The sequence below is a fragment of the Mesocricetus auratus genome, unplaced genomic scaffold, assembly GCF_017639785.1.
Source record: "Mesocricetus auratus isolate SY011 unplaced genomic scaffold, BCM_Maur_2.0 Super-Scaffold_4256, whole genome shotgun sequence".
NCBI classification, from domain to species: domain Eukaryota; kingdom Metazoa; phylum Chordata; class Mammalia; order Rodentia; family Cricetidae; genus Mesocricetus; species Mesocricetus auratus.
This window is the reverse complement of record NW_024429182.1, coordinates 81,665,816-81,690,796: the sequence shown is the minus strand read 5'-3', so window position 1 is coordinate 81,690,796 and position 24,981 is coordinate 81,665,816. Positions and strand designations below refer to the sequence as shown.

The 24,981-nt window shown below is 45.4% G+C and overlaps 1 protein-coding gene across 1 annotated transcript in view; it reads left to right on the top strand.

Annotated features, from left to right (window-relative positions):
* Xylt1 (xylosyltransferase 1) overlaps positions 1–24,981 on the top strand; it is a 281,083-nt gene that overhangs the window by 26,732 nt on the left and 229,370 nt on the right. The gene's annotated exons all lie outside the window — the stretch shown is intronic.

Below are 24,981 nucleotides of genomic sequence, written 5' to 3'. Positions count from 1 at the left end.
TATAGTGGAGTGCCTGCCTAGTATGCATAAGGCTCTGAAGTTCCATCTCCAGAACAGAAAAATTATGATAATAAAATATAATCAGGTAGATGTAGAACTAAGCCGTACAAATTCAGTAACTCAGTAGAATGCATGCTTCGAAATTTGGATTTATACCTAGGCTTGTGAAATACAGTCTGTCCTTCATCAACTCTGGGTAGAGGCAGAAACCTCAGCCATAGTGCCAACCAGCCCAGAGGTCAGAAGGGGCACCAGCCACAATAGCTGGTGCTCTGCAATGCCCTCTGCCGGTTGGTTAATGGTGGTTAATACACCCCACACACTTTCTGCGTAAGATATTTCCAAGTCAGGATGGTTTATGGGATGTAAACTTACACAGTATCAGTGTGTGTGAGTTTGTGTACATAGGTGTGCCTGTGTGGGATGCAAAGTTTTAGAGTGTCTTTGCGTAAATTTGTTCACACACGTGTATATTTATTCTTTATAGATAATATGGATATATTATCTATATTATCTATATAGATAAAAATATAGAAATTTACCTCCAGGAGTTGTAGAAGTTGAGACTCAGGAGAGCAAAGGTCTTGTCCCATTCTGAGAATTCACAGCCTCAAGTAGCAGGAGGAGCCAGCTCTGGGCCAGAGACAGGGGAGGGAAAACCAGGAAGCCAGAGTTGGCTAGCCTAGAGGGTAGCCTTTGCACTGTATGAGGACTTCCAGTGATTGGGAGAGACCCACCCCTTTGAGGCATGCCAGGCTACTTCACTTAACCAAATGAATAAACATTTACTAACTTTATGATAATCTTATCCATAAACACCCTCCTGGACACATCCAGAATCATGTTTAACCAAAGATCTGGGCACCTGTTACCCAGTTAGCACAGAATTAAATGGCTCAGTGTGGGCAGGCAAAGCGAACTTCTTAACTTTGGGTATTTAATTTGCATAGTTCATTTTTGGATCATGTGTAGAGGACTGTTGCAGAAGGCTGGGTCTTTATCCTTTTTTTTTTTTATATGATCCTATCTTTAGCCACAGCCATTATCTGCCACTTACTGTAGCAAGGGACTTCCTGAGGGAAGGCTTAATCTCATTCATTATCTATTCTTGCCATTGCTACTTAGAGCACTTGATACAGAAGAACAAGAAGAAATAAGAACTCTGAGAGAAATTTTGAATGAAGGCAGGACATTACAGAACTGAAGCAAAGTAAAAACAAAAACAATAGCAACCAAAACACCCTCAAATGCTGCTCTCTGGGCCACATGAGTAATTTGTGCCCTAGAATGAGGCAGTGGGGGGAGGGGTAGGCTGTGGTGAGACCATGGACAGTGCCTTAGAAACGGAAGGTGAGTCCTTTGACTCCCCTGCATCTGTGAGCACTGGCTATGCTTTGCATGTGGGACAATACTGCCTCCATTTTGTAGGCAGAAAAAGAGATGCACAGAGTGAGTGACTAACACAAAGCCAACAGTATGCAAGCCTTGGACCTGGGTATCAACTCAAGTAGCCGATTCCAGAGCTCAGTTCTGCATTACATGTAACGGTACGTATGATGTCCACACACTAACGCCTGGGGCTACTTAATCTGGCCTCTGTGTTACAGTTACTTGGGCCACAGTCACTCTCTGCTTTCTGTGCAAGGGGGACATGGTGTCCCATGTGGAGGAGTCTTCTAGTGAAGTAAGAGGAAGATTGTCCATCATGTCTTTTACGGCGATTGCCACCATGAGGGGAAAAAGTGGCTATGGAAATATTCACAGATGTTCACAGCTGGTAGAGGGGATGCTGATGGACTCAGCTGAGGTCCTTTTCACAGCGCCTGTGTCTCACTTCTGGAATAATTCTAGAATAGCAGCCTCCTCTCTCTCTCTCTCTCTCTCTCTCTCTCTCTCTCTCTCTCTCTCTCTCTCTCTCTCTCTCTCTCCCTCTCTCTCCCCCTCCTTCATGCCTTCTTTCATTTTCTTGCTCTCTTCCCTTGCTAGCCCTCTTTTTCATTTTTTCTACATATCCCCTCTCCCTTTCTCTCTTCTCCTAGAACACAGATCTATTTCAATCTCTCTTCATTTGTCCCACTCCTTTTCTTTTTCCCTCCTCTTTCTTTTCCTCCTTTTCATCCCCACTCCCCCTCTTTATCTCTCTCCCTCTCTTCCTCTATCTGTCCCTCCCCTTCTTTCTCTCACTCTCTTTCTCTCTCCCCTCCTCCCTCCCTCCTTCCCTCCCTTCTTCTTCCCCTGTTCCCCCTACTGCTCCTCATTCTTCCTTTCTCTTCCCAATTTTGCTGTGCTGAGAACCCAGGGCCTCTGCCTGCTAGGCAACTGCTCTGCCACTGAGCCACACCCCAGCCTCACTAGGCTTCTTTGAGCTTTGACAGGAACCTGAGCCCTGCTTCTCCTATGCAGTTGAAGGACATTGCATTTCTTGCCCTGGCTTCATCCATTTTTCTGAAAGTTTCCTTGGGCCCTTAGTGTGATCATTTGCCTTCCTCTGGTAATTTGGCTTCAAGATTAGTTAGTGAATATGGGTGCACCCCCGCCCAAACCAGGTCACCATGGCTGCCACTACTTAGACATTTACTGCAGATACTAAGAGGCCAATTTTGCCTCAAGGAAAAACCATTAAAAGTGAATTCTGCTGGATTCTCACAACTTGGCAGATTTATATTTCCACGTTTCAGAAAGGTTCTCCTGCCTCCAAGAATAACTTTCTAGAAACGGTAGGTGGGGTAGGGCTTTGACACATCCTCCTTGCCGAGCATGCTCTCTCCCTACTCAAAAGACACAGGAGCCTGCCTGGGCTGGTGATGTGTCTTGGGGCACTGCTCCAGGAGGGATGTGGTGCCGCCTTGCATTGTGGATACCAACACAGGCCAAGTACATGGAGGTGACATCGTGCACACTGGCTCCACGTGGGACAGTTTCCTGGCACAGCTCCAGCAACATTTGGATGATAAAGATCTCCTGTCCCCAGATGCCTTCTGGTTTCTGTGGAGCCAAATACGATTGTAGGCAAAGAACTCTGGATTTGGAAAGCCGGTTTCTGTGACCACATGTGGGAGATTCGCCCCAGGGTAATACCATCCAAGTGGGAAGAGGGCCACTAGCTCCCCACACTGGCCCAGATGGCTCCGGATCTCTTGCCTCTGTCTAAGATGTTAGGATTTTGGCAAGCATGATTTTTCTCCTTCCTTTGCATAATCTTCGGTGTTCTTTGTGGAGAATGTTACAAGTGTAACCTGACCACTGAAACCCATGGGAAGATGGCCTGAGTGCAGAGTTTGCCTCCTCTCAGTTTTCCTGTCTGTAAAATGGGTCTTGAATTTTGACTGTACAAAAGGGTCCTCCCAGGATTTAGCACCGAGAGCATTCAGTACGGGTCCCTTCCAGGGAGCAGACAAAATCAACCATTCCTCCTACTGTTGTCAAGGTTCTGCATGATGGCTTCCTGGACAGTTCTCCAAGTTTTACAAAGTGAACAGATGAGGCTTCATTCCTCCTGCTGTGACCCAAGACGTGTGACTCCCTGTTTTCAGTGTTGTGAGGTTAATAGGCACGTGGGTTTTCATGACAAATGTCAGGTGTTGCTGAGCTGAATTGCATTTCTGAGCTGCTTCCCAGTTATCTGAGTGTCTCATTACCTGTGGCACATTGAGGCCATGCCTTTGCTCCTGGGTTGTTTGAAACTCATTGCTTTCTGACCTCCCATCCCTAACTCCAGGAAACCCCCTACCCCAGGGTCCATTTCTGCTTTTCATTTTTATAGTGACCTCATTCTTCACTCACAACTTAGTAGCTGGATGTGATCACAGTTGTTTTAAATAACAAGACCAAACCCAATTTTAGTGAACCCTGATAGCACCCTACTGTGTGCTGTGAGGCTCAGGAGTTGGCGGTGTCAACCAGAGCCCCAGGAAAACAGGAGGTCTGGGTGGCTGTACTAGCCGGGAGATACTAGGACAGTGGTTCTCAACCTGCAGGGGTTGCATATCAGATGTTTACATTGCGATTAATAACAGTAGCAAAATTACAGTTATGCAGTAGCAATGAAAATAATTTTGTGGTTGGGGGTCATCACAACATGAGGGACTGTATTAAAGGGTCACAGCATTAGGAAGGTTGAGAACCACTGCTACTCTAAGCAGCAAATTGTCTTTGGTGGAGATTTGGGTCCCTCCACCTTTTCCCTGCCTCTGGGGCTTTGGGCCAGTCACTTCACCTCTCTGGGCCTCTGGCACCTGATTTCTGACATGAGGAAGATGTGTGCACCATCTGCATGCCTCCAGGAGGAAGTGAACGAAGCCATCTATGTTTTATACCTTTTGTAGGCTATGCATCTGCCCGCCATTGTTCATGGGTCACTGATGAGGGAAAATTCACAAAAGAGTCACCAGAGGCCCAGCCCTGGAGAAGCTGCTGGCTGTGTAGGCAGGCAGATGGAACATACAGAGTTGTGTGTGTGTGTGTGTGTGTGTGTGTGTGTGTGTGTGTGTGTGTGTGTGTGGCATGTAGAGGCCAGAAGATGACTTCAGCTCTCCTTCCTCGGGCATTATTCACCTAGCGTTATCAAGATAGTGTCTCTTACTGATCACAATATGCCAAATAGGCAAGCTAGGCTGGCTGGCTAGTGAGTTCCAGTGATAGGCAAGCTAGGCTGGCTGGCTAGTGAGTTCCAGTGATCCTTCTCTCATTGCCTCTGCAATGCTGGCATTGGAAGCACACACCGCCACACCTGGCCTTTGTGTGTGTGTGTGTGTGTGTGTGTGTGTGTGTGTGTGTGTGTGTGTGTGTGTGTGTGTGTGTGTGTGTGTGTTCCAGGGATTTAACTCAGATCCCTGTGCTGAGCCATGTCCCCAGCCTACCACGGATTTTAGCATGCTCAATTTTCTTCTACCAGCTGCTGGATCTCAGCACAGAGTAGGAGTGAGAGAGCTTTGTGAGATGTTCCAGAGGATGGGTTGGATGTACCAGTACAGAGTCTGAGATTTGTTTTTCTCCTCCAAGGCCTTTACCTCCCCAATCTCTGAGGCCAAACTTAGATACAACGAAAACCACAGCCGCCCTCAGACAGGGACGGAGCCTGAAATAGCTCAGAGGGCCCTGTCACAGAGGCGTCTAGGTTTACAGCAGCTGCCTCTGCCTTCTAAAGAGCTTGCTTGTGTGGTAGGAGACAGTGATGAGCCACCGAAGCACAGGGCTGAAGAAGGGGTTTTGCTTTGGATAAAGAAGGTTCCAGAACACAAGGTCTTTCCTTCCCTTTGCCTTGGGTGCAGAGCTTGACCTTTATTAGCCATTACTCTTGCATTTCTGCCCCATCTGGAGTAATTGCGTGAAGTCTGTGATTGGAGAGTTTCATGGGCACCTCTGGGATAGATTCCAGGAGGCTGGGAAGCATCCTCATTCAGCTGGATGCTGCTTGCATGTGGCGCAATCTTGCCTTTTTCACGTGGTGTATGCCAACTGCGCTCTAATGGCCTGTTCAGCCATCCTGAGAGGAAATGACCAGCAAAGATGAGTAAGTGTGCTGTGACTGTATAGCCAAGCACCATTGAGCACCTACTTTGTATAGCACAAGACCTCCCTTATCCCTCTGCCTTTTGTCTTCATTAATAACCATGTATCTATAGTATATAGTCAGGGTCGCTAAAGTCCATTAAAAAATTATTGAACGCAAGGGAGTATGAGGACCCAAGTTCACTTCCAGAATGCATGTAAAAAAATAAGTTGTGGCAGTATATGCTTGTAATCCCAGGGCTGAGGAGGAGGTGACAGTAGACTCTATAGGGCACACACACACACACACACACACACACACACACACACACACACACAGACACACAGACACACAGACACAGACACTCCTAAAGAAAGTTGGAACCTTGGATTAAAGGAAACGGGCTTATCTCTAGTCTTTTTCCATTGTTTTTTCTCTATTCATTTTCTTTATGCGATTTCCATCTTCACAATCCGAGGAGTCCCCATCCCTCTTTGCCCCATCCTTAAGGGTTAAATTGAGGTACTTCACTGTGTACAGACCTCCTTGACTGTTTCCAGGAAGAAGGGGAATTCAGGAATGAATGTGGAGTGAGGTGTTTTCTGGAGAGATCCATGTATGTGGGTGTGGGTGTATGGTGGTGTCTCCTTGGACTCTGGGGCCTCAGTATGGGATGCGCCCAGCATAGTGCTTCCTGAGATGTTGACATTGATAGCTTTGAGACAATCTTCAGAAGTCAGTGGTGGGAAAAGGACATGGTTTCTGATTCAGAGAGGGTCGCCCAAGGGCTGTCTGCTCAGATAAAGTCCTGGCTTAGAAAACCCCAAACACAGTGAAGCAGACACAGTAACGAACGGGATTTATGCAATACTCAGTTAAGGGTAAACCTAGTCCCATAATTGCACGTCCAGGATTCAGTCTGCCAAATGAAACGTTAAAGGCACCAAGTAGATTTCTGGAAGGGATCAAAGTTAAGACGTAGTTTGCTTGCCCATGATAAGCTTATCCAGCTCTCCAGTGGGGAAGACAAACAAGAGAGAAAAAGGAAGAAACAGAGTTCTGGATTATGGGGTACTCTGCAGTGTCTCAGATATTTTTCTTTTTTAATAAAAAGGACCGAGGAGATTAGTGGGCTTCTGTATGAGGCTGGTATTCCTCATCAGATACTTTTGGGACTGCAAAAGAGACACTATAGGTCAGAAGAGCTCCAGTTTGACAGTCTTGTGGGCTTGTTTTCTGGTCCAGTAACCAAATGACTAAGTCATTGTTCTCTCTCTCTCTCTCTCTCTCTCTCTCTCTCTCTCTCTCTCTCTCTCTCTCTCTCTCTCTCGTGTGTGTGTGTGTGTAATATGGCTAATAGAAGATCCACAGTAGAGTGAGGTTCCTTCTAGATCACACTTGCTAGCCTTACCTCTGGACTTTGCAATGGTTTCAGTACTTTTCCCTAGGAAGATGTGTGGTAATGAAACAACTTGGAGCTCTATCCTCCATTGTTTCATTTTCTTGTACACCCATCAGAGTTTCCTCTGAAGCAACCACAGATTTACTTCTCAGGGTGACAGCAGGCTTCCGTCTTGGGTGTGTATGTAAGGCGGGTGGGGTGGATGATGGGCATGGTGACCGTGACCCTAGTGTGGCAGGTTTTCTTTTTCTTTTCACCAGTGCAGCCAGTGGACCTGGAGCCTCACTCTGCTTCATGAGCCTCATGTCTGGCTCCATCTGGGGCCAGGCTTCTCAAGCTGGAAGGCTGGTGTTGGCTTGGAGTTTGAGGTGTTATCCTCAGAGCCCTGTGTGCTCTGGCAACAGATGAATTCAAAAAGCCAAGGCATTTGTCTGAGACAGTTTCAATGTGGAATAGCCAATGTATCTTTCCTTGTATTATAGCTGGTAAGTTTGTAGGATTACTAAGCAGTGTAGTGAAAATTGAAAAAGAATGAACGATACCATAGACCCTAGCCAATCAGCCTCCCTCCCTCCTTCCCTCCCTCTCTCCCTCCCTTCCTCCTTCCCTCCCTCTCTCCCTCCCTCCCTCCCTTCCTCCCTCCCTTGCTTTCCTTCCCATTTCAGTGTGGGGATTGAACTCAGGGCCTCACACATGCTAGGCACAGACCCAGTCCATAACCTTTCATTTAAAAATATCTGCTGATGTATGAGTTATATACTGTGAAATTTATACATTTTATGTCTCAGACAATAACGGTCAGCTCACCCACCCCCAGAAGCTAGTTTCAGGATGCTTTCACTAACCTGGTAAGTTTTCTTATGCCTATCTGAACTGTTACCAGGCAACAAGTCACCCACTGCTTTTGGCATCAGGTTCCATTATAGACATTTCTCAAGAAAGAAGTCTGTGCTGTGTTGACACCACTTGGCTCCATCACTGACTATACCTGTGAGATCCATACATATGTCACAGGTTATGTTACCTGCCCTTCGGTGGCTGATGGATTGTAGTTACGTTTTGGCTATTACAAGTAATGTTGTGAGCGTTTGCCTGCATGTCTACGTCTGTTTTCATTTCTCTTTAGTAGATTCTGGGAAGTGGAATTGTAGGTCATATGGCAAATTTACATTCAATTTCCTGTTTGATAACAAAAATCATTGAACTGTTTTCCAAAGTTGGTTACATCATTCAAAACCATCAGTCCCTGAGTGGAAGTGTCATTTCCGGTTTTACTGTGAACCGGAAGGAAGGGAGACTGAGTAGGATCTGCTGTGTGTGAAGTCTAAAACCTGGCTCCTAGTTGTCTGCCCAGAGTCTCCAAAGCACACTAGAAGGGACTCAGTTCTGGTCTCATAGAAACTTTTCTTCCAGACCCCAGAGTGATCCAGGACCATTATTCCTACTGCCTCTCCTGAGCTGGAATTGCTGGCAGCGGTCCCCAGTAATCCAAAATATTCGCTTTCATGGAAGATACTTAGTACCACACTTGCTAATTTAGCATGTATCTGGTGATGAGAGTTGATATCCATGGCCCACCTTTGAATGTATTCATTTACCTGCATTGATTGCTATAGGCTGCTGGAACAGCAACCAGAAGATACATAGCAGTGCTTCAAAACTGCTGGGCATTCTGTTTTCTGACAATGACAGTTAGCTCCATCCTTGATCAACAATGATATGGCATCATCTTTGGAAGATGGGCTTAAATTGTATAACTCTTCCTGGATGATGAGAAAATAAATTACTTTTCTAGATCAAATTCTGCTAAGGGCTTCTTACCTTGGCTTTTAGTAGGTTTACATGAAGTAGATCTTTTTTTAAAAAAATAATTTCTTTAAATTTTATTTTATGTATAATAGTGTGAAGGGATCAGAGTCCCTAGAATTGGAGTTGGAGTTACAGACAATTGTAAGCTGCTATTTGAGTGCTGGGAATTGAACCCGGGTCCTCTGGAAGAACAGTCCTTAACCACTGAATTATCTCTTAAGCCCAGTACATCTCCTCTTCTTCCTCCTCCTCCTCCTCTTCCTCCTCCTTTGCTACTTAAAATACAGTATGTGGAGCTGCAATGTCAGTCTGGGAACTTGCTAGCACTACTGACTCTCAGGCCCCACCCAAGATCTGCCAAGCCAAAGTCTGTGGTCATAAAAACATTAGGTGATACATACACTTTACAGAGTGTGGTAAGTATTTGCTCACAAAGTCAAGGGTCAGCAAAATGTGACCCCAGGGCCAAATGTAGAACAGCTCTCTGCTTCTTCAAATAAAGTTTTATTGTGACACAGCCACACCCATTCAATAAGTATTATCTTCAGCTACACAGCATTACACCCGCAGGGTTGAAAAGCCTTCACAGGGACCATATGGCCCCCAGAGTCTGTGAAAGTTAATCATGGTTGTCAGTTTGATGGGGTTTATAATTACCATGGAAGCAACACTCTGAGAATGTTTGTGAGGAAGCTTCTAGATTGGGGTAACTGATGAGGAAAGATTTACCCAAAGTGTGACTGTCACCATATCATGGGCTGGTGTCCTTGACTGAGTCAAAAGGAGAGAGCGAACTGGGTAGCAACATTCCCTCTGCACCCTGAATGTGGGTGCAGTGTGACCAGCTGCATCATTCTCCTCATCCCTTCCCTACCATATCACCTCAGTGTGAGCCAGGGTAAACCCTTCCTACTGTCAGTTGCTTTTGTCAGTGGTTTGACCACAGCAACTGGAAGAGCAGTGGACACAGAGCCAAGTTATTTTCACTGGATCTTATACCAAAATCTGCCCACTGGAATAGACTCTGTTTTGTTTACTCATATTGTTATGTTTTTTTAACTTAATTTTCCCATTTTACATTCATTACACAGTGTTATTCTAAATCGTTTCTGTTTCCTTATTATTATTTCCTAAATGATAGAAGATAGTGATTGTTTTCACAATATTTGTGAGATATTGAGCTGAATAAGTAACCTATAGATGATCACAAGAACAGAAGAGGGTGTTTGTAAATTATATGTAGATATAACACCATTTTATGTAAGAGATCAGTGCCTTATGGATAATAAAGGAGGTCTGACGTCTCTCTCCCTCCCTACCCCGTCCCTCCATCTCTCTGTCTCTCTGTATGCATATATATGGATGGAGGGGCATCACAGAGAGACATGGGCAGAAGTGCACACATGTTTCTTAATGGAATTGGCTTATATGATTACAGAGGCTAAGGAGGTCGGTCGCCTGTTAGCCATACACCCAGGGAGGCTTGGTCATGAGCACCAGTCTCAGTCCAAAGGTTTGAGAACCTGGGACAATGATGATGTCAACCCTGAACTTGGGACTGGAGAAAACTGGGAGTTACAGCTTTATTGGTGAATTAGTAAAAAGCACCTCCCTTGTTTCTCCTGTTTCACACTCAAGGAATCGAATGGCACTCACTTCGTTAGAGAAGTTCTTACCCTTCACCCAGTCCACGGATTTGATTATGACTGGTATCACAGACACACCTAGAAATTATTTTTTTATTTGGGTGTCTCATGACCCACTCAAGTGGGCACACAGGGTTTATTAATGTAGCGGCCACTGTTTTTGTGAGTACATGTGTATTTGTGGTAAACACAGCAAACCCTAGCCACTGAGTTATCTCCCCACCCTTCCCCACAAAGCAGGGACTTTTTTGGAGGGTGGGGGTGGGGAGGGCACTGCAACTTAGCATACTTGGCCCTGAAGCACAGTTCTGGAAAGAGGAAACCCAAGAGATGGGACCCCCTTCCTATGGAGGTCAGAGGGCAATCTTGGTGTCAGCCTAGGCCTTCTATCTTGAGACTGGGTCTCAAGTTCACTGCTGTATATGCCAGGCTTTCTGGCCCATGGTTTTCTTGGATCCTCTTGTTCCTGCTACGCATTTCACAGTAGGAGTGCTGGGATTAGTTCATCTCTACGTGGGTCATGAGGTGCAGCCTCAGGTCCTCATGCGTGCAAAAGCAGAACCTGTGCAGTCATCTCCCCAGCACTTGTTTTAATGATTTCTTAAACAAAGCAAGAGACTTAAATCTGCTTGTGCAGAGCAGGCTTCAGAGAGAGATTTGGAATCCCTCTAGTTGAGGACCAGGGTCGAACCTTATGCCTTAAAATAATTAATTTCTCTGCAGCAGGTAACACTTTTGTCCTGTCTGGGTTCAGGTTTTTAGGCCACAGGCCACTCAGGGAAGCTTTGTAGCTTAGATGCTGCCTGGATCACTGCTGGCAGGAACTGCAGCCTGTGACCCTGCAGGTAGCTGATTGAGTCTAAGTACCGCCTCCCCAACTGGCAGGACTGGTGTGAGGAACATTTGCTGTGATTCCTTCTCTCCTCCCCTCTGGAAGATGGTTAATCAGAAGGCCTCTGGAAACAAGAACGAAGAGAAAAGAAGAGAAAGACCTAGTGAGGCCAGCAGAAAACCTCCACTCTTCCAAGATGTCCATCCTGGAAGGCTCTGGGCAGAGGAGGTGGGGGGTGGGGGTGTAGGGTAGGTGATTAGATGGGAATGCAGAGGGATCAGAAGCCCAGACCCTCTATGATGCTTTTAGCACCTTTTGAGAGATCAAAGGACATGCTAGGAACATCATTGTGACTCCAGTTAATGATGGGTTTGCAATTAGTACTGTGGTCCTCTGGAGAGCATCTGCTGTGAGTTGGGTCTGGGCCAAGTCCTGCCCATCTCTGAATTCTCACAGCATCCTCCAATCTAGCTCCACTTCTCAGAGGAGCTGTTTGAGGCTCCAGGATTTAAGTCAGTGGGAAACAAACACCGAGTAAGCCACAGAAACAAGTTCACCTTGGAATTCAGAGGATGAGCTCTGTAGCTCAGGGTGCTCTCGGTACCCCCACGGAAAACGATATCTGTGGATGGGAAGAAACTAGGTTCCAGGGAAACCTTGAAACCTGAGCAATTGTTTCCCCACTTGTACCTGGGATGATTGTAGGTGCTAGATAGGGGAACAATTTAAAAAGTGTGTTTATTATGTGGAGGGGTTGGGGGTAGCTAGCTCAGTCAGGGAAGTGCTTCTGCATAAGCACAAAGGCTGAGGTTGGATCTCAAGCACCCAAGGGAAAAGCCAAGCATAGTGGTACTCCCTTCTAATCGCAGCATGAGGGACATGGAAACACTGAGATCTCCAGGATTTGCTGGCTAGCCAGCCGAGACTAATAGATTAATAGGTGAGCCCCAGGTCTCAATGAGAACATATGTCTCAAAATGGCACTTAAGGAGCAACACTAAGATTGTCCTCTGCCTTCCACATGTACATGCACACACATGTACATGTACACACATGTACATGCACATACATAATGTATTTATTGCATCTAAACTAAGTCCCTACAACTGGGCTATTAAACATGATTTGAAAGTAAACTAATAGTCCTTCCCCTAACATGAATTTAAGTGAGACCCCCTCTCGTGAGACAGGGTTTCTCTGGGTAGCTTTGGAGCCTGTCCCCTGGAACTCACTCTGTATACCAGGCTGGTCTTGAACTCACAGAGATCTGCCTGCCTCTGCCTCCAGAGTGCTAAGAGTAAAGGTGTGCACCAACACCATCAAGCTGAGTGTCTCTTTTCAATAAAAACAATGGTTGTGGTGCTACACACTATGGGCTACTGGCTCAGCAAGTCCGGGAGAATCTTGTTTGAGAACTGGACTAGTTTGCAGTGCAGTATCCGGGTTGGTATAATGCAGAGGAGAGGTGGAAGTTGAGGTGCTGGCTGGAAGCTGGAGGCTGACTTTAGGTGTGTTTCTCAATTGCTTTCTGAATGAAAAAAAGAAAGAAAAGAAGAACACCACTGCTCCCGGGTACAGTGGAGGAGAAAGTTTGTTATAGATACTTGGGAGAGCATAGCCAGAGGCAGGGACATCTGGGCGAGTCCAGAGTGAACATGGCTAGCCTGAGCTGGGACATGTGAGGAGGGAGGGAGAGGAAGATGAGAGAGGAGCCACCAACCGAGAGAGGTGGCCTGGGTCAAGAGACTGGCCAAGAGACCAGGATGGTGAATGGTAGACTAAAGGACCAGGTAACCAGAATGGTTGAACTATATAGGAAATGACATTTGAGGAAGAGTAGCCCAGGCCCTGGGCTGGAGTAGTTTAGGATAGGAGGTGGGTTATGCCAGCCATACTCTGTAACAGGTAGGGACTGAGAGATGCTGGGAGAACCTGGTGACCAGGTCCACTTTGATTTGTTAGTGGACACCTTAGTCATTTGTCCCAGGTTTGAGACCTAAACCTTTCCACCTTATTTTCTGAAACAGCATCCTCACTGAACTTTGTCCCCAGAGTTCTTCAAGCTTAATGTGCCCCCTGGTTTTGGACTTGGTGCACTATCTATCTAGAACTATTACTGAAGACCCTTCTTATCATTGTTCTTCATTTACAATTTACCTCTCTCCTTGTTTCTTAGAATCAGCCAAGACAACAATAGACATTAGTGTGTAGATATGTGTCCATAAAACTGTGTATAAAAGCATGAAGCAAACAGATTTGACCTGCTGACTGTAGTCTTCCAGCGCCTGCCCTCTGTTTGCTTTGCTGCTGTAAGGCTTATCTCCATCCAAAACAAACTTCTCTAGACACAACCCTCTCTTGACGTGGAAGTTCAATGCAATATGGAATATAATATATTTATTTAGCAGAATGAGAACTTACACACAAGCTAGGGAGTCAGAAGCATGGCAGGCTTCCAATCGAGAAGAGAGACTCATTTTCTCTTTCACTTCCCTTTATCCTAACCTGTGCTAAATTTCCCTATCTCCACCCTTATGGGCGGATAGCTTTGTGGAGGTCACCCCTACACTCTCTCCTTGTGAATGGAATGGAAACCCCACGCAGACAGGAGCTCAGTTTTCCTTGGTGTATGGTTTGGAATCTTCTGGGCCTGGTGAACAGTGAGCGCATCCTGCCTGTTTACTGTGTGACTGTTGGCTTTCCAAGCCCACTGTGCTCCTGCAGAGCACTGAAAACAGAGTTCAAGGCCAGGTGCACAGGGAGAGCTGGGATCAGGTTACAGGACAACCTAGCAATTCAGCCCAGGGAAGAAGTAGCAGAGTAAAGCTGCCATTAACTGTTTCTGAGTTAGAGTGCTGCCAAAAGGGCAGCCATGGTGTCTGAGCTTTGTGTGCTCTGGTAGCGATGGAGCAACATGCCCAGCCACAACCACTGGATGAAGGAAGCACAGTTTCTAGAGCTGTGGGTGGGCCCGGTGGGATCTGTTTCCTGTGAACAATGAACAGAGAGCCTTTCATGATGTAGGCACTGGAAAACTAGAGGAGTCTAGATCCAATTTCCAGACCTTGATCATAGCCTAAAGAGGTTGGGCCACATTCAAGGTAGAGATCAGTGCCATGCAGAGCCACAGGAGAGAGAAGCAGACAGTGTTCTGCACCTATGTGCTGGGTGGTGAGTGTCCTTATTCTCTGCGTGAGAGGGAGGGCTGCACCCATGTGATATGTTCTCTCACTATTTGTTCTTCATTTTCTTGTTCCCCATTAGTGGCTGCCTTTTAATTTAAATCTCAGGTTTTACTTAGTCTCAGACTAAGTCATGACATCCAGAAAAATGACATTAATGAAGCCCATTTTCCTGACATACATATCAATGTTTCAATGAATAACTATTGAGAACTGGGTAAGGCTTTGTTCATGAACGTCCCGCTTCTGACTCCTAAGTACTGGCTTTCAGATATAGACTACCGTATCCAGGCAGCTTATTTGTTTCATGTGCGTGTGGATATAATAAGCCACCAAGGGGATGGGACCCAAGTCAAAGTGGGAAAATCATTTGTGCTTCCTGACATTCAACTTGTAGGTAACGTTATATGATGGTTTCTGTGGACAGGTGTGTTGACTGCAACACATTCCTAGAGGTCATTCATGGGATTTGAAAAAGAAAAAAATCATGTCATCATGCAGATAGTTACTCCATAAGGTCTAGGTTTGGGAATTTTAGGTTGTGGATGTTCCACATGTCTTTTATTTAGTGTAAAGTTTTGTTGGACAGGATGTTAGAAGGTCTCTTCTGGGAGGTTCTTCTTGGCTCCTGATGCCTGCCAACTTCTGAGTCAAGCCTCTTATGAGGTGGCCTCTGCATCCTCTTGTTCTGTGTCTTCTCATGGCTCCTGTTTTTCTCTGCTCTGTATGGTCTTTTCTTTTTGTTGGAGTTCCTCACAGCTTGATGACCTCAGGGACTGATGCTTCTTTTCTGGTAGCTGGTGTCTAACAGGCTGGAAGGTGGAAATTACTGGAAACTTCAGTGTTACGAAACAACTCTCCGTCATAAGGCCAAATTGGACTCTAAGAGCAGGGAAAATATATCTACCTTTTAACAGGATGGAGACATAAGATACTGTTGAAGAAGAGCATGTGGATGGGAGACTCAGTCGCTGATTATCTTTGCCAAGAAAAAACATAGTTATCCACTCTGACTGGAGGTCTTTGGCCCGCAAGATCTGCAATAGTGATTGTCTACCATGGCTTTCTAGCCTCTCCACTGTGGGGTTTTTGTGTTGCTCCCGAGAAATTCATGTGTTAGGAGGCGCTTGATTCTCTGTGTTTTAATGCCAGGAGATGGGAGGAGGTAGAGCTAGTGGAAACTCCTGAGGTTGATGGAAGGAAGGGAGGTGATTCTTGTGAGAGGCCTTGGTTCATTTACATGAGATGATTGTTATAAAAGCACAAGATAATTTCAGAACCTTGGGCCACCAGAGCTTTAAAAAAAAAACAAAAAGCAAAAATCCCTTTTTCTTCATGAAGCTACTGAGCCTTGTGTATTTTATTATTGTGATAGAATGATAGTCCCATAATAAATGGGAAGATAGAGGAACAATTTGGAGGGAAGAGAATGGGGGAATTGATTTAATCCAATATGTATGCATGTTTGGATTTTTGAAACATGGGGAGAGAGTAGGGAGGGAGGCAAGAGAGGGAGAATAAGATGGGATAACTAACACTGAGGGTCATTTGAGGGCTGGTATGGAAATGAACTACTCTAGAAACTTGTTAAAGTACATACATATATGAAAGAAATCCAAATGGAGTCACCAAATAATGGGGGAGACAGTGCCCCGGAGTCACCAAATCATGGGGGAGACAGTGCCCCAACTAGATATCTCTCATCACCAAGTGAAACCTCAAGTGCCACGACTGGACTACATCTAGTTGAGTCATTGGCCAAAGGGGCCCATGGAAACCTGTAAACAACTTGGGCTATTGTCAAGGCTATCGGTTGCTTTTCACAAACTTGCAGTAAGGCCCTACTGCTGAAGACAACATTAACATATCTTGTAACTGGGATGTTGCCTAATTAGAGCTTTTACCTCTACTAGTTTTCATGGTACCAGAAGGTACTCTGCATTCTACCAGAGGAAAAAACTAAACACCGACCCAAACCCTTTAACCTACACTGGCGACCTGTCTGCATGGCACAAAAGTTGTGAGAGTAACCATCCACTATCTCATTGGATTTAAAGCCCACACCACAAGATGGGACCCATGCTGGCCACTGCCCAGGTGGCCATGGACCTTACACTAGATAGACCTTGGGCCTAAGGGAAAAACAAATACTATTTTTCTGCAAAAGCAATATAGCAGTGAAATGACTCCTAATGATCAGTGTCTTGCTCAACCATCTTCAGAGAAACTTCCTCTTGCAGTAGAGGAGAACTAATACAGAGACCCACAACTGGATAATGTGCAGACAGTACTCAGTCATAAATGGGATGCCTTCATCAAGCCCCTCCCCTCAGCGAGCTCTATGGAAGAGGCAGAGGTGGAGAGATTACAAGAATCTGAGGGGATGGATGACATCAAGGAATCTGTATTTCCCAGATACAACAGGACTGATGCACATATGAACTCTCAAGAGATTGGTAGCCTGCACAGGGTATATACAGATTCAAGCCAAGCAGGGTCCCAGCACCATGGGGTGGGGGATAGTGAACATGAGTCCTCATCACTAACCAAGAAGATATCTCCAACTGACATCTGCTTGCAAAAGAAAATTTAGTTTTCTCCAATGGAGTGTCACTGAGGATGTTAATCACATTTGAGGGCAGACACCATGCCCAGCAATAGATGGTCAGCACAAAGGGAACTCAATGGGATTTTTATAGACTCTTTGTCACACATTGCTTTGTTTGGGCATTTCATGTCTTATTGGTCTTTTGCTTGTATGTTATGGCTTCTGATTTTATGTTTTTGTGTGTCATGTGCTTTCCCTTTTTAAAAAAAATCTGTTTTGTTTGCTTTGTTTGGTTTGCCTGTTTGTTTGTTTCGTTGCCAAAGAGAAAGAGAAAGAAGGCCTGGAGTTGGGTGGGTGGGGAGGTGGGGAAGATCTTGGAGGATTTGGGAGAGGGGAAACCATGATTATATTGCATGAAAAAAATATTTAAAAGAAGAAATTGTGAAGCATGAAAATGTATGATGCGAGACATGGCACAGGTGCTCTGTTAAAGTCTAAATACACTGCCTGTGCGCTTTTCATCGAATCCTAGTGTTTGATGGAAAGCTTGCAATCCAGAGGTGATGGGATTGTGAAGTCAAAGAAATGCAGAGGCTGACCTCACGGTGCATGGCAGGGAAGGAGTGCATGCGTTGAAGTGGTGCAAGGACAGCTGCCTGCTGTCTGTTCCAGAAGTCTGCACAGGGTCCAGAGCTGAGGGGATCTGGCTCGGGCCAGCTCTCCTCCCGACCTCAGCTTTGCATACGCGAAGAAAAATTCAACTGTTGAAGTAGAGACCAATCCATGCAGTAAATTGATGTTTTGGGGTTGACATTTGCTTCTCTGCCAAGTTCACAGCTCTTAACTGGGCTTTAGCTACCCTTTCAAAACACAGCACGGTGAATAGTAAGCACGAGTAGGACATTCCCACCCTGTGATAGAATGCTAGGAAATCTGAATAATTAGCTGCGTGCATTTCTCTGGATGGTGCTGGACTCTACAAAGAATGATAGAAAGATGTTACACACTAGTGGGGATGGAAGGTGAGTACTGTGCACTTTGGAAGGTTTTCAGATGAAGATTACCTCGGTGGAAGCGTGGCTTCTAAACTCAAGCCGGGACCACACTTCTTTAGCCCTGTGCTTGCCTGTCTGTCTGTCTGTCTGTCTGTCTGTCTGTCTGTCTGTCTGTCCCATTTTGGGTTTATTTGAAGTATAAAAGCCGAAGCATGCCTTGATTTCCAATTGCTCTGTGAGGTTAACAGGTCTTTCTGCATTGAGCCATTATCAGTACTAATATTAACCATAGCATATTTCTGGGGCTAACCATTTGGCATGAGAGGGCTGGGTATAACTCGGGTAGATGGCTTGCCAAGAAGCGGGGAAGGGAGGAAGGAAGGAAGGAAAGAAGGAAGGAAGGAAGAAAGGAAGGAAGGAAAAGAGGAAGGAGGAAGAAAGTTATGTTATCTATGCCTCCGTAGCTAATTTGAAAATTTAAGTGTATAGAGTCTGTAATTGAAAATACAAAGCTAAAAATTTTAACCATATGACTGGCATTACAAGAATTTAAGTACAGACTAATTTGGATTTGTATGTCTTATGTAAACCTACATTTACCTGGATTTAGTGCTTTATAGAATTCAAAGTTTGATTCTACAAAGACAAAAGAGCAAGCCATGAGATAGTATTTTGTTGCTTTTAATAGACTTGAAGCATGCCTGAGCCTTCTTGTTAAGCAGGCTAGTACTAAGGACTAGGTGGTGTGCGTGCACTGACAGATCACAGCTGTAGCAGGTCTGGGTGGGAACTTTTCAGTGAGCTACTTCTGTGGCTCTAGATTTCCATGGAGTATTTTTCCCATTAATTGCCCAGAGCTTTTCACACTTAGGTCAATGAGGCAGGTTCGTCTCCCTCAATTATCAAAATTGTACTTACTTTAGGAGCTGCAGAGATGCTCAGTAGTTAAGAGAATTGGTTGGTCTCTCAGAGGATTTAGGTTCAGTTCCCAGCACCCACATGGTAGCTTACAACTATCTATAACTCCAGTTCTGGGAAAGCTGACATCCTCTTCTGACATCTATGGGTAGGCACTACATGCATGTGGTACACAGACATATATGCAAGCGGAACACTTATATACATAGAATAAAAAGCCCACTTTTTATTTATTTGCATGGGTATCTGGTCCATGTACTAGGGCCTGCGTGTAGAGGTCAGAGGACAACTTGTAAGAGTTTCTCCGTTTATCACTTACATTACCAACTTAGCATTTTTGCTAGCCCCCTCTTCAACTTTCAACACAAAGAAAAGGGTCACTGAATTAAATTTTTCCTTACATAACTTTTTTTTAACCATAGCTTTTCCTTACAGCATTTATCCCGAATCCATTCAACCATACTAAAGCAGGTTGTTCGATGCTGTTTAAAATGGATCATGCTGAGGCCTGGTGACACACACCAGTCGGTTTTGGGCAGCTGAGGCAGGAGACAAGTTACAAGTTTGAAATTCTGCCGAGGCTCCAGAGTGAGCTTGAAGTCAGTTTAAGCAGCACAGTGAGACCATTTCTCAAAAATAAACAGCAAAAGAAGTCTTGGGCTGTGGCTCGTTGGTACCATGCTTGCCTAGCTGCACAGGGCTCTAGGCTCACACTACCACAGACAGGAAGAGTGAGGCAGGGGGCACTGAGAATCACCCAACCTAAGCTTTGTCTGTTTTACTCGGGCCTCAGCTAGCATGCTCACTCTAGAATTCAAGGTCCTTTGTATCACATTTGCTGCAGGGATGGGTGAATCTGGCCCTGTGTCTGTTTTTGTTAATCAAGTTTTATTGGAGTGTCCACTCCCATCCACTTACCTATGGCAGCCTTCCTTTTACCATGGCACAGTTACAACACAGACCCTGCACCATACCACAGTGGGAGCCTTCCCACACCAAAGCAGATGCCTTTTTGACTGTCTTTGCCTGTCGGCAGAGTCACTAAGCTTCCATCCTGTCATGATGAGGCAGCCCAAGCCACTTTCTCTTCTATATATGACAGGCTAGAAACAGAATGAGTCATTTCGTAGTATATATGTTGAAGCTTCCTGTGGGTACTGGATGAATATGGGTGGAGACAGAGAAGGCAAGGTGTTCATAGCAAGAGCCACCCATGTGTCTGCCCTTGTGCCTGGGTCTTCATTTATACAAGAGTTTGAGTGACATCACAGAGAGAAGTGTTATTCTCAGTTACCCTAGAAACGGGAAGTCAACACACCAAGCAGGGCCCCTGGGGAAGCACCAAGTTCTGTGTGGAGGCAAAGGGAAACATCTATAAAATAGTTAAACATTGTTGCTGTAGATACACCAGGTCCCCGTATGGTGTGCCTTGTCTGAGAAAGAGAGCCTCACTGGCTCTGGGGGAGTACTGTTCCATTGAGCTATCTTCCAGCATGGCAGCTGGCAGCTGGCAGGGAAGACACAAATGAGGTGACCACTGACTTCTCTGATCAAAGTCCCCGATGAACCTTGATGTTTTCAGCTCTTACTATGCCCTTTGCTTCCTCTTCTTCACCTCACCTCAAAAATGCTGGTTGCCAAGAGAGACTTTTATCTTCCCCAGTTCTTGCTGTTAGATTGGCAGTCAGTCTCCATGGTACTTAATTTGTTTATATGGATTTTACTCAGTTTTCTGCCTATAGAGTGGGGAATGTGGTTGCGTCCAGGCAGGAGCAAACCATGGGTTCTGGAGTCCTTGGTATGCATGTGAGGAATTTGTGTGCAAAGCATACATGTGTGTTTGTGGAGCAGGAGCATATGTATGTGTGTGCCAAATGAGTGTATCTGTAGAGCATGGGTATGTTTATCTGGTTCACCTCACAGGGACCTGAAGATTGTACCCTGCTCCCTCTATTCCTCGACAGTGATATATACACATAATCTCTCATGTGAAGGATGCCCTTGGACTTGGGCTTTTGGGTGGCCTTGAGAAGGGAAATTCTCCCGCCACGATGTAGGCCTTCAAAGCCAGCCACTGTGGGAGCAACTCAGAGGAGTTTTGGATTCCATCTTACATGTGTCTTGAAAGTCAAGGTGATAGAAGTTAGTCCACTCTTGCCACCTGCCAACTAAGAGTGCAGCCTGCTGCAGCAGGAAGCTCACTATCCCCATTGCATGGCCCATTCAGGAAGTCTGACTGGACCTTTTAAATATAGTGTACTATGGGGGTAGGGAGGGTCCTTCTCGTTGGTGCTCCTTCACCTGTCAGCTTCCGGTTGGCTGAGTCAGTGGCTGAATTAGATGTGTCCATCAGTCTTCAGGATGAACCTCTGCTCCACTAGTGGACTTCAAGACCCTGGAGCTTCTGTTTAGGTTGTGCCCTGAGCTTCCAGCTACCTCCTAAATCCAGGTAGGCATTTGATCACCCTCATGTGATGAGCCCAGTGCATCTACCTCAGTTGTTCCTGACTATGAGCTGTTAGAGACTGGAAATTCCATGAAATCAATGGCCCTCAGAACTAATGCTATTAAAGAGCCATTTCCATCTGCTGTCTAGAAGTCAGTTTTCACAGCTTCCATGATGGCTCAGTCAGTAAAGTGTTTGTCATGCAAGCCATTGTCTTAGCTAGTTTTTTTCATTGCTGTGATAAACACCATGACCCCCAAAAAATTGTGGATGAAAGGATTTATTTAGCTTACAGTTCCCTAATATACTACAACACTGAGTGAAATCAAGGCATGAACTCAAACAGGGCAGGAACCTGGAGACAGAAACTGAACAGGAGCATTTGCTTACAGACTTGTTACCCAAGACTTACTTATGTACCCCAGTGTCACCAGCCCAGGGGTGGTGCTGCCCACATTGGACTAAACCCTTCCACATCAATAGTCAATTAAGAAAATGCCCTACAGGCTTGCCCACAGGCTACTCTAATGGACAAATTTTCTCAATTATGGTTTCCTATCCTCAGATGAATTTAGGATATGTCAAGTTGACAAAAAACCATACAAAACAGAAAACAACTAGGACACATGAGGACCTGAGTTCACAGTTGAGATTGATTTCCAGCTTCCACATGCATTCACACATACGTGTTGTTCTTACAGGAACATACACACAAACCAGATACAAACAGATAAACACATACACTTTGATTTTCTAGTGTGGGTTTCTGTTGCTATGATAAACCCCATGACCAAAAGCAACCTGGGGATGAAAGGGTTTATTTCAGTTTACACTTCCTGATTACAGTCCTTCATGAATGGAAGTCAGGCAGGAGTTCAGAGTAAGAACCTAGAGGCTGGATAAAAGCAGAGGTCATGCAACATCAGTGCTTAAAGGCTTTCTCCCCTTGGCTTGCTCAGCTTGCTTCATTATATACGCCCCAGGACCATCTGCCCAGGAGTGACCTTACCCCACAGTGTGATGGACCGTCCTATGCCAATCATTAATCCAGATAATTTGTAATAGATTACCCACAGGCCAATCTGATGGGGGGGCATTTTCCTAATCGAGAGTCCCTCTTCCTAAATTACTCCAACCAGCAGCACACACACACACACACACACACACACACACACACACACACACACATAGAGAGAAATATATACATGTGAAAACTCACACACAGACACACACTACAAACTCACACAGACTCACACATGTGCATACACAGACACGCCCACAAATACATACAGATACACAGTGACCTTTGTTCATTTGGCATCATGAGACTTCATTATTGTGGTCAAGATACTTCTTCAAAAACCTCTTTCAGCCTCCTGTTTATCAAGCAAAACCACAGGGATGCCATCTAAGGACGGTTTACATGGCTGGGCATTTCAAACAGCCCAAGGTGATCACACCAGCATTTCTTAGTGAGAAAAACAATATAATTCAATTTAGAGATAACATAATTAATTAGGAAGCAAATTGCATTAAGTAGCTCTTTATTTTGATGGCACTCTATCAAGAACGTGCAGCACAGGGGCTGCCAGGCTTCTCTTTCAGAGTTTCTCACCAGCACTAATAACAGCAGCTCATGTTTCTGTGCCAACTTGATGCTGCTGTAGGTCCATGTTCAGGGCTTGGTCATGACAGATCTTACATGAACTTCACAACATGTCTGTGACACAGGCCTGTGACATATGACACAGTTCCTACATGTTGAATAGGTGGCCTTCGGTCCTTTTCTCCCTGAGGGTTGCAGAGTCTGATTTAGATCCAGGCGTGTGGGCTCTGGTCTCTGCCTCTTTACTGAAGAGTGGGCACTTCCCTTCCTTGGCAGAGTTTCGTATCAGTCTCTGGAAAAAGCACAGCCAAACTATTAACTTTGTTAAATGATGATGTCTATGAAGTTTACACTCAAGAACTGTGTATTCCTGTTACAAAACAAAAGCAAATACCTTTGTGGCTGGAAAGATGACTTGGTGATGGATCATAGCACTCACGTTAAAAAAAAAAAACAGTGTGGTCTCATAATTGCCTATAAGCGCTGTTGTAGACAGGGATGGGAAGATCACTGGAGCTTGCTGGCTACCAGCCTAGCTCCAGGTTCAGTGAGAGTCCCTGTCTCAAGTGAATAATATGGAGAGTCATAGAGCAGGACACCTGACATACTCTCCTGGCTTCAATGCATGCACACAGGCATGTGAAGTACCATTGTATACATCTCACATACACTGGGACTCAGGTCTTTGTTTCTGTGTGGGGCTATGAACTCAGGATCAACAGAAACAGGGGCCATATTGACTGGTCTCCTGATGGGTGACTCATTAGCTTCTGCAGTAAAACTCAAAGCATAATGCTGCTTCTGACAAAGAAAGACCCTACAGATTACCAGGAGCTTCTTGGGACATTCCTTCTCTGCCTGGGCTGGGTAGCATGAGTCTCCTGTCTTTATCTTACACCTTCCTTACACAATTCCTTTCTTTTCTTTGATGCATGGTTTCATGTTGCCCAGCATACCTTCATAATTGCTATAGAATTGAGGGTGACCTTAAACCTCTGATCCTCCAGCTTCTGCCTCCCAAGTGTTGGATAATGGGCACATTGCACCACTGTACCCAATTTATGCTGTGCTGGGGATGGAATGTAGGGTGTTGTGCATGCCAGGCAACACTCTTGCAGCTGAGCTACATCACTAGCCCCAGCTCTTTTCAGGAGCAACTGTTAAAACCAGTTGAATTAGTGCCATGCCCTGAGCACTCCTTCTCAAATTCTCTGCACTCCATCTTGTTTGTTAAGACACTTAGCTAGGATGGTGGCTGTGGTTCAAAGTCAATGTCACACACATCACTGCTAATGTTCTACTATAGGAGGGGACCTTGATGGACCCCTGAACTGAATCAAACCCAAGCTGCTGGGCCTTGCGATTCTTTGGTCACATGTGTACAGTCCGGTTCCTGTCTTGCCTTCTAGTTGCTTGCCTCTTTCAAACCCCCTTCTTTTCTGCTTTCCAGTAAAGTCCAAAATAGATTTAAATTGCAAGTTGATGTTGACCCATGACTCTTTGTAGCCCGGAAGGAGTTGACTTTGGCACCCTTCAATGGCTCTGGACTCTTTCTGTTCACTTTTAGAAGGCGGCTTCGAGTAAGGTCTTTGTAATTTGTGTCTCTTTTCTCTGACTAAGGCTTTCTGTACTTCTGATAGGTGTCATTGTGGGCAGATGCCTTGGCCTGGTTTTTGAAGCCTAATTTGGTTCTTACTGCTGTCTAAATCTGGTGTCTGAACTCCGATCAGGCCAAGGAAAGCCACAGGAAGCCTTCTTCTGCTGCTAGCAGCTGAAAGCATAACACATATGATACTGTGGTCTTGGCCAGTGGGTTTGGAATAACCTCGGGGTGTTTTCCAGGTGGGAGCTGCACACTGAGTAACTGGCTAGAAAATGTAGGTGGGCTGTTAAGAACAGGAAGCAGGAAACCCAAGCCTGTGTCTGAACCAGGATGAAGCTGCTCCAGGGCTCTGAACTCTAGAGATCCAGATTGCGTTGTTCCTAGGACTATGGGTTGAGTAATCCCCCAAGAACCTGAAATATCTTTATGTACTCCATCCATTAGAGCTTACTGAAGACATGTCACTGGGGCTAGGAGGCATAGTGTGTGTGTGTGTGTGTGTG